This window comes from Grus americana, chromosome 1 (genome assembly GCF_028858705.1).
Source record: "Grus americana isolate bGruAme1 chromosome 1, bGruAme1.mat, whole genome shotgun sequence".
NCBI classification, from domain to species: Eukaryota; Metazoa; Chordata; class Aves; order Gruiformes; family Gruidae; genus Grus; species Grus americana.
This window is the reverse complement of record NC_072852.1, coordinates 122,091,311-122,101,083: the sequence shown is the minus strand read 5'-3', so window position 1 is coordinate 122,101,083 and position 9,773 is coordinate 122,091,311. Positions and strand designations below refer to the sequence as shown.

At 50.3% G+C, this 9,773-nt stretch overlaps 1 long non-coding RNA gene across 1 annotated transcript; it reads right to left on the bottom strand.

Moving 5' to 3' along the window:
• Window positions 1-376: 376 nt before the first annotated feature.
• On the bottom strand, window positions 377-9,513 carry LOC129201717 (uncharacterized). The gene is made up of 3 exons (XR_008575472.1): window positions 9,357-9,513; window positions 8,786-8,915; window positions 377-1,692 (listed from the first exon to the last, which is right to left on the bottom strand). It is a non-coding gene; the product is annotated as an uncharacterized LOC129201717 (long non-coding RNA).
• Window positions 9,514-9,773: the final 260 nt, after the last annotated feature.

The window sequence follows — 9,773 nt, the reverse complement described above, 5'->3', positions numbered from 1 at the left end:
AGGAATAGGTTTGAGTTCTGTATCTGGAGTTCCTTTTGCTAAAATAAACACATGACACTTTATGATGTTTGAAGTGGTGCAATTGATTGCCGAGTGGGACAGAACTGAACTTCCAGGGGAGGTCAATCTGTCGGTGTGTGTCTAATATTCAACAGAGTGTGAATCCACTTTGCTATAAAGTGAGCTGGCTTACTCTCCGTGGTGTTAACGATGACTGCATTTCAGACCTGGCACAGACAGGAGGGATTACTTATAGGTATATTTCTCCACCCCCCCAAAAAATCCTGAGTATTTTATTGGCCTCAAGCTGTTCGTCAGGAGCCTTCAGGAGGACATTTGATGGATTGCTGTGCTTACTGTAAACATTCGACTTACCAGAGCGTCTTGCAGGTTAGGCTTCATTCTTTATAGACCTTGAAGCTTTGCATGCAGTTGGCTATCCATTAAATGAATGATTAAGTACATGAAAAAAAAAGCATATTCCACAAGGATGGGGTTATGACAGAGTGCTCAGTAGGGGACTTAGTTGTAATTGTTAGCATTTCCCCTCTCCTCTCTCGAAGCAATAAAATCCTTAAATTAAAAAAGGATGTAGAGAAGGTGGTCTTGGGGTTGTGGAGGAAGTGCAAGGAGCTCTTAATGAAAGAAAACTGTTGTGGGGCTATGCATGGGTAGAGAGAGGGACAAAATTCCCAGCTCCACTGTACAAGGAGTCATAGGGATTAGGAGTATTTCACCAGCAGACTTTTGATTACTTTTTCCCTCTAACAAAAACGTGAGCTCTCCTCTGCCTCCGTCCTGTCTCTCTCTCCTGTGGACAGGCAGACAGAAGGTCATTTCAGTTCTCGGGGGGAGCTTGGTACTGAACAGAAGTCTCTCGGACAGGGAAGGAAAATGCTTTGCTTTGCCATTCCCTGAAGTCACATTATTCTATGTTCATGCTACACATGGCTCTCTTGGAAGAGATCTCTCTGGGATTCATTACCTGCCTTCTGCCCTAACCTTCTGGCTTCAGAAATATGCAGAGAGTTTCAAGATTAGCTGCCCCCGGCCAAACTGTGACATGAAACCGCAGTTGGCCGAGAGGCAGACAGGTTGTGTGCATGGTTCCCGGCACCCCCGACCCTGTCCCCACCTGCACCACCGTGGCGGCTCTGCCCCGATGCTGGCAGCCCTTGTCCGAGCAGGGTGAGGAGAGCTGGGGCAGGAGCGGGCCACCAGCTGCCTTGTGCACCTCCCTGGTTTGCAGCACTGGAGCACTTTTTGCAGCGCTGGAGGAGCCAGCTCAGGGCCATCCTTGCATTGCAGTGGAATGAAGGAAGCAGCGTCTGACATCATTGGTTTTCTAGGCCACATTTTAACAGAGTCTCAGGAGCCCCGTTTAAATTAGGTTTTCTGTCATTGTCCTTCGCAGTGCATGCCACAGGACGGGGGATCTGCAAGAGGTCAGCAGCAGCAGCAGGAGACATCCAGAGCTGCCTGGGAGCCTCCCGCCTCCTCTCTCAGCCTCACCCGGGTCTCGGACTTTGGGCAGCCGAGAGAGGGGTCCGAGCAGACTTTTTGGCATGCACGCGTCTGCAGGGGTGTAAGGGGCGGTGGGGAGGAATGTCACGTCAGCAGCGGGGCCCTCGCTCAATGTCAGAGGCTGGTTTGAAAGTCGGTTGCTGAAGAGGTCTGACGTCAGCTCTGTCGCTGTAGGAAGTGTCGAGTTAAACTGATAATTATCTACAGCACGTGTACAAATTACAAACCTTTTGATGTTCAGGCTCATATGTTTTGAGTTAGCCAGCACATCTTAATCAGATTTTCTTTCCTTTTCAAATGAAGATTCGAAGCTCTCTTATCTCCCATTCCCTTCCCCTCCTTTGAACTTTTACTTCACTGAAATTTTCACAGACGCAGCCTTTCCTCAGCCAGGTCCCACCAGCTCTCATCCACAAAGCCAGCTCAGCAAGGTAAAATGGCAGGTGCTGTTGGATTTGCAGTAATAGATTTGATACGGCACAAAACCAAGGAGCTCTTTGTCTGTCACTGCTTTTCTCTCTGCAATATTGAAATATATTTTATCAATGGCACTCGGTGGTGGAAGGGGGAGGAAGAAAGAGGAGAAAAAAGACCCTCAGAAGAGACTCTGGTTAGTTCAATAAAAGCCTGGCTATTCTGCCTTCCTTCAGCATGAGAAATTTCCTCACTGGTGCAGGGAGTCTCCAGAAAGCAAACCCTAAAACTCATCGGCTCTGCTTGCAAAATTCAGTGTCTTTGTCCTAACCACAAACACTTCACCAGCACCCCACCCGCCACAAAACACAATAGCTCGTTCCCTCTATGGCTCTCCAAGTTTTTCACAGATATTAGTCAACGTTTTCGTATTATTATTACAGCTTTACTTTATTACTCTCTATTTTTTAATAAAAATAAAACACTCATGCTGCTTTGGCCCAGTTTTGTGGCTTTTTTTTTTTCATTTATAACCCAATCTGTTTTAATAGCTGCATTTATGACTGCACTGAGGAAAAAAATGGATGCATTTGCCTCATTTCAGAATCGTTTCTGAAATGTTTCTCCATGACTTTTAATGGTCTGCATCCCCCTGGAGGGTTCAGGTGTTGACCAGCATTAGCTGACCTTGCTGTAGCTTGGTCTGGGACAGCAAGCTTTCCCGCCTGCAACTCCCCTGTGCTTGTCCCTCTACCACTCGTATTGTGCCTGTAGCCATCTGTTCCCCTCCTTCCCTGCACGAGACTGGATGGGATCTCCACAGCCACCGAGCTCAGGTCTCTGCCATGGCCAGGACTATCTCCTACCACCTTTTTCATAAACTTCGCGAGCTCCAAAGTTAGGGATTTGCTTCCTGCCTCTGCCAGGAGGCACCTGCCTGCCTTGGAGGTTGGTCCCTGTGATGGCCACCACCATTGATGTGATGGCACCTTCTCCTTGTTCCCAGCCTGAGGCCGGCAAGCACCTCTCCACTCTCCAGGATGGGGAGCGGCTGCAGTTTGGTCCTCCCTGGTGCCCGTCCTGAGGTTCCCCTGGCCATCACGAGCTGTTCACGTGGGCTGGGAGAGGCCTGGGCAGAGCCCCGGCATCTGGGGGACGGTGGCTGAGCACATGCAATGGCTTGGCAGGATTATCTCGCAGCCACGCCGGAGTAATCTCTTAGGTGGATTACTCCCAAAGCCACAGCGAAAGCATGCCGTTTCAAGAGTCTTGGACGAAGCGCTCACTGCTCTGTTTCTCTGTCTGTTTTCCCACCGGTAGCTGAAGGGTTAGTGAAAAGCCACGTGCTGCTCAGACTCCTGACGACCCCCAGTGCACGCCTGCCCTTTGCTGGGGGGAAGGAGAGGCTGGTTTTTGGAGCTGAGGAGGGCTTTGAGAGAACGGCTGCATTTCACAAGGCTCCCGAGCCCTCCGAACGATGTTGTCAAGGGAGCGGGCAGCGAGCTGACAACTTTTGAGTCAGTCCCAGAACAGCTTGCCAGGGAAGCCTATCAAGTCCCAGTAATCAGGTTTGATTTAAATCTTTCTCCTTCTCATCACCCTTTCTGGATTAAGTCATCTTTACCGAATAAGGGAGAGGCTGCCTTGGGAGAAGCACAGCCAAGCTCTTGTATGGGTGTCAGAAGAGGAAGGGAAAGGTAGGCAAGTCACCGTCACTTCTGGATCTTATCATCTCCACCCCAATTTTGCTGCTCAATCAGAGTCGCAAGATGACAATAATCTAGGAACCAGCAGCTTTTGAGCCTATTTATTCTCCCCTGGTCAGCTGTATGGTTAATGAATAGAGCTATTTCCTTGGGCGCTCAGGAGTTATGCTGGCTGCAGTGGGACTTGTGACGCTGGAGCAAGAGAGTCTGCGAACCCTGATACTTTGGGGTTGCACGCACCGAGGGAGGCCATTCCACAGGGTATTTTCTCTTCATTGTGCCCTGCCTGCCTTTTCTCACACTGAAAAAATGCAGCTGTTTACCTGAGGCCACAAGCTAGCACAGGCTTCCCTTGTGAGTAAGCAGCACCCTGGTTTGCAATACAATGCTTTCTGTGTGATGCAAAAGCACCAGTACATGGGGGAGCTGGCAGGGTAACCTAGTCCTGGTCTGTTTTTTCGGCATGTCCCACTGCTATGACAGAAGAGAAAGCGTCAGCATGGTGTTGCCTTGCTCACGGCCTCAGAGGAGCGGGAGGGTGGGTGGGAAAGGTTATGGCAGCAAAGAGAAATGGATCTCAGAGACAGGCAGCAAAAGCTAGCTGGTGAAGAAGCACCGTCTTTGCGGTTGGTACCACTTGGTAAAGAGTGGTCCTGTGGCATCAAGGGGAGGGAAAGGGGATCTAAGGTGTGTGGGTCTTGTGGGGAATGTGGGGAAAGAGGGAGGCTTTCTTTGCCACATGCAGTAGAAGGGGAGGGTGTTTTCTCCCCAGCTCAGTGCTCACCCTGCGAGTGTGAGAGGGAGGTTGCTGCATGCAGCGCATGTGATCTTGCAGAGTAAGAAGGATCACTGAACGGGTGACGCAGGAAAAGGAGGATTACTCTGCATGTGATGGCAGAAGGAGGATGGAGGTGCATTCTTGCAAGGATGGGGATTACTAAGGGATTTTCTTGGGGATCGAGGTATAACGAAGAAACCCCACCCTTTACCTTAGACATGGGGCCTCTGAAAGGGCAATTAAAGGGTCATCAGAAGCCATCTCATGTATGTTAAAGTCCTGACGGCTTTCTGTCACCTTTTGAAGTACCTGCTGCTTCCCCAGCTGACCTAACTTTTGCCAGGTTTCGCTGACTTTTGGGGAGCCAATGCCATTTCCAAATGTCTAGTCAAAAAGAAGAAGATGAGGCCGTCTTTGTGTAAGCTAAGTGTCCAACTCCACTGGAACAACTTAAACACTTTGGCCACTTCCTCCTTTACCGTCAGAATGCAACTTCCCATCCGCAGAGGATTTCATAAACAAAAGCGTGAACAGTACACAGAGGGTGAGACACCTCGGCGCAAGAGGCTCTAAAACCTGCTGTATTAATGGGAAGATGCTTCCATTCATTTCAGTGGGAGTCCTTCAAATGCACTGAACAGACCAGAAGCGATGCCCTTTGGTGCTCATGTGCTTTAGGGCCACTGTTGCTGTTTTGTAACGAGCTGAAAAATTCACAAATTCACAGATTCACAAAAATAAGTGAATATGCTTTTTGTGGCCATACCCAACAGCATCACATCTCTAGTGGCAGGAGAGGGTGATGTGGGAAGTTCACTGTGTAACTGTGACAGTGATTTATTTAATAATAGTAACAAAGTTCTACAGCTGGGAGAGGAAGGCTTAAAGTCTGGCTGCAAGTGAGTCTTCAGAAGTAGCAGCCTCTGTGAACACTCCAGCAAAAAATGGTTGAGTTTTGGCCGAGTTATGAAGTTTTGACAGTGAATAATTGCTGTTGTTTACATAACACCCACGCACAAACCATAAACGTTTGGCTCTTTGACCTTAGCCATGACCACAGAGATCTGCAGTAGATGCTCTTCACGTCCTCTCTGTTACACGGCTCCCTTCCAGCTGTCTCAGCAAGGCTGGTCTGGGCAAGGGAAAGAAGCACTGCAAGTGAAACCAATGGCAGGAATAGGGATAGACTCAGCTTGAGGGGGGAAGGCAAAGCTGGCAAGCGGCCAGACTGCAGGAAACACAGGGGAAAATCAAGACCTGAGGAACAGAAGAAGACGAAGAGAAGAACCGAAAGGATAATTGCAGACAGCAGACTAAGCTGTGTGCCAGAGCAGAGGTAAGAGCAGCCTTTGTATTGTGCGTACGGACTGTTTGCTATCTGTGCATCATTTCATAGAGGGCATAGCACAATGCATGCGACAACAGTTGTACTGGCAGAGCAAGAGACAGAAAATTAGCAAACACTGAAGGGGAATTACCAATAGAGGGTCAAATACCAGGAGGGAAAGAATGGGCAAAGAAAGCTAGGAGAAAAAGAGAACAGCTGCAATTAAAATAAAAAAGCTTTAACAGAAAAAAAATTGTTACATTCTTCATAAGGGTGAGGCTTATTTTCCCCAGCGCTTTCCCTTTTCCCTGTTGCACATCTTCTTTCACCTTCTGTCCAGTCTTTGTCCGTCCCTGCACCCAGTCCTGCCCCTCTCCAGGCCCCAGCCCTTGCCTGACGCCCCTCACTGTGCCCCGCTTACCTTTTTCACTCTGCCTCCTCATCCAGCGTCCCGTCTGTCCCTGTCCATCCTTCCTTCCTGCGCCCCCAGCCTCCTCCAGCCTGGCACCTCCACCCACCCCAGGCCGTGCCCCTGCCAGGAGCTACCCCTGCCTACTCTGCCTCATTTCCCAAGAGCCAGTCCATGTCCCTGCTGCTCTGTCCTTTCTTCCTCAGCCCCTCTCCAGCTCCTGCAGACTCCCCAAATCCCTTGTGCCTCTGGGTTTCCAAGCTAAGGCTGCTGTGAATATGCTGTTGCACAGAGCTGCAGAAACCCAGGTCTGCTGGTACGTGGTGTTCTGGCCAGGAGTTCAGCACCCTTAGTGCCCCAGGTGTGCCTGTCACTGCAGTGACTGACACCTGCCAGTATGTTCAGAGGAAGATGGCCATCATCTGTGCTGACAGCTCCACTACCTGCTGCAGCAGCACTCGGCTTTCCCTTGGAGCCACCCATGCCAAGCCTCAGCCAAGCTCCAACCCGTGCTAAGTCTCTTCCCAAACCGTGAGTGCATGCTGCCTGTGTCTGCCTTTGGCCCGGCGGGCAGCAGCCAGTCATTCTCCCCTTAGCCCCTGCGAGGAGCCGTGGAGCAGGGGCGCAGGGCTCAGCCCTGCCCAGGGGCAGCTCTGATCCAGCCGTCCCTGCAGCCAGAGATAGCTGCCTCCCAATTCACATGCTGCTTTCTGCATGCAGCCCAGGGACCCTCCATCAGGCAGGGGTCCTGGCAAAGGACTTGCCCCCCCCTCTTCCCTCTGGGCGCTGGTGGAAGGGGCACAGCGGCCCCGAGTACCCTCCTACCCGTGGTGCAGCAGCACAGGGCACGCTGGGACGGATGGAGAGCTCCGCGACGGCAAGGCATGGGGTGCCAGCGGCACAGATGACGGAGGGATTATCCCTCTTTGCCTGCCGGCAAAGGTGAAACCGGACAGCGGGAAGCAGGCGAACCCTGACCAGCCGCCGCTGCTGCAGCAGACAAGCATGCTTATTTTTAAAACTAAGCAGAAAAGTATTGTCCCTACGTCTCTTGCAGATGAGGTGCTGCCCAGGTCCAAGCTGTGTTTTCAGACCCTGGGAATGTCAATTTATCATTTTACAGTATTATCCACCTGAGACTGATCAGATCAGGGTTTACTCTCCTTTTACTCCTTCTCCGCTCCCCTTCACAGAGCAATTGCCCTCCGCTGCTGCCTGTGGGAGAGGGACGGTCAGACCGGCCAAGTGCCTCTTTCCCGGAGCCGTCACCCACGGCTGCGGCAGCTGAACGGGAACCTGGGGAGGGGTTTTGAAAAGCAGCCAGGAAAGAAATGGGCCGTTCTTTCCATCTCATCATTTGTGAGGAAAACCAAGGGCAGGTCCACACCACGGCGTGGTGGGACCAGGGCAGCAGGAAGCCCATCAGGAGTGACTACCTGAGCACTACCTGGCTCTCCAGTGGGCTTGGCAATGATGAGCTCTCTGTTGCCACAGCTCTGCTGCAGCTCGTACCCATGCTAGCGGTTTAACGCCAGCCTGGGTATTATGTATTAGTGCTTCAGTTATAGCACAAACAATCGGGCTGATCCAGCTAAGGTAAAGCAACTTTCGTTTGCAGCCCTGGATAAAATACCTGCCTTTGCCAATTTGCAAGAAGGACTGCATGAGAGAGTATGGCTTTCCTTCACTTCTGCCTGTCGACTAGAAGCAAAAAAAAAGTCTCTTTAGGTGCTGGTACCATGAATAGCAAAGAGATACAGGGAGAAGGAAGCCTAATCCCCCACTGGCCTCTCTTTTTTTACCCTCAAAAAGAAACTCCTGCCCTTCAGGCTGTGAGCGGACTCTTATGAAGGTCCAAAGCCCCCAAGCCCTGCTCAAACAAATCTCAGGTGATGGCTACAATAACACTTCTGTGTGAGGATGTGCTCCAGCGTTTGGCCAATGATGTCAGATAAACAGGTAATTCTGTTAATGGTGAGAAGTGTAGGTAATTTGTTGTGGGAATTTGGGATTGTAGCCACAGTGGCTAGAACAGACTCTGAGCTATCCCTACTTAATTAGAAACATAGCCGGGTTTTGCCGAGGCAGGTAATGTCTCTGATGCCTGCTAATGGACTAAATTGCATTTGTTTAGACTGGATTTTTGGCCTCCCTGACTGCTGGGAATAAGCACCAGGCTGGGCTCTGCCATAAGCAACTCTCTCTCCCAGTAGCTATTCAGGTACTAGAGCTGCTGCAGCCTGCTGCTGGGCATGAATTTCCCATCACAGTTTCCTCGTTGATCACACTTAGCCAGAACTTGGTCTGATCCCATGTCTTGATCCTACAGCCTGGGGGTCACCACACAAGTCTGAGAAAATCAAGGTCTGCAGTCTCTTTGAAGGTCTTTGCTCCAGCTGCCCAAGGATAAGCACTGGCACCTTCAAAAGTGTGCTTGTGTCTTATTAAAGAGAGAAAACCACAAAGGAAACGGCAGATGCTGGAGCGTTGCTCTGTACTGCATCCCGCTGAGGTGCATCCCATGCTGTCACAACCATTTCTGATGAAAAACTGAAGCAGCAACAGAAGATGAAGTGATGAAGTGAAAACACCTGGCTGCCGAGAAACATTAAAGCACCCAGATTTACCTGTGAGGCATTCGGAGCTGGGGTCATTTATTTTCCTGGCTCCCCGCCAGGTTGTCCTTCTTCTGCAAGACCACTGCCTTTGAGGTGCTCGGTGCCTGCTGGCTCTGCAGTTCTCCTGGCTCCAGCTGGCCTGAGGAAAAAAGGAACAAAATGGGGAGATTTCAGAAACTTGCCTCCCATGGTCTGAGAGGAGCTGACAAAAGTCAGCTGCAGAGCCAGGAGCTGAACGTTTCCCTTCAGCTCTCTTGCTTCCTTTAGCTACTGTGTGAGTGATGTTATTAGGCTTGTTGCTCCCAAAAGCATCACTTTTAGGATCAGCTCCAGAATGACTGCGAAATAAAGGCAGCTTACGATCCAGGCACAATTCCTAAGGTTTCTAACCCTATCAGAGTGGTTGAATAATGAGAATGAGAGGCAGAAACTGTCTGGAACAAATCCTTCAGCCTCCAGCACGTGGTGTTTTGATACTCCTCTGTGACCTGAAAGCCTGTCCAGAGCTACTTCACCTACCCAAAGCCCGGACGCCATTACGGGTGGGAAAGCCATGCCTTTCTAGCACAGCTGAACAGACCTGCTGCATGGGAAGAGCTTTTAGAAGAAGTGCAGACCCAGTCCATCATCAAGGTTTTTCAGTCCAAGGGCTTCACGGGATGTTCTCTTCACCTTCTGCTGGGGATCATGTACAAAAACACAGAGAAATTTTCTGGCGTCCAGATGCTGTCCAGGAAAATTGGAAAGGCTCAGTCTAAACTCTGTCCAGGGGAAAATCATGCTAACAACCACTCAACGAGGCTGAATGTCCTTGGCAGCTATTAATTATTATCAGTCCTTTACTTCAGCAAAGTGTGTGAGAGGCTTTCAGATGTAGCATTCCACAATCCCTGCGCAAGCTGTTATTGATTTGGCACAAAAACCTGAGGGTGATAAGTTTGTGTGTTTGGAGTGGGCTGGAAGGACATGAATAAAACCCTACAGTCAAGAAAGTATG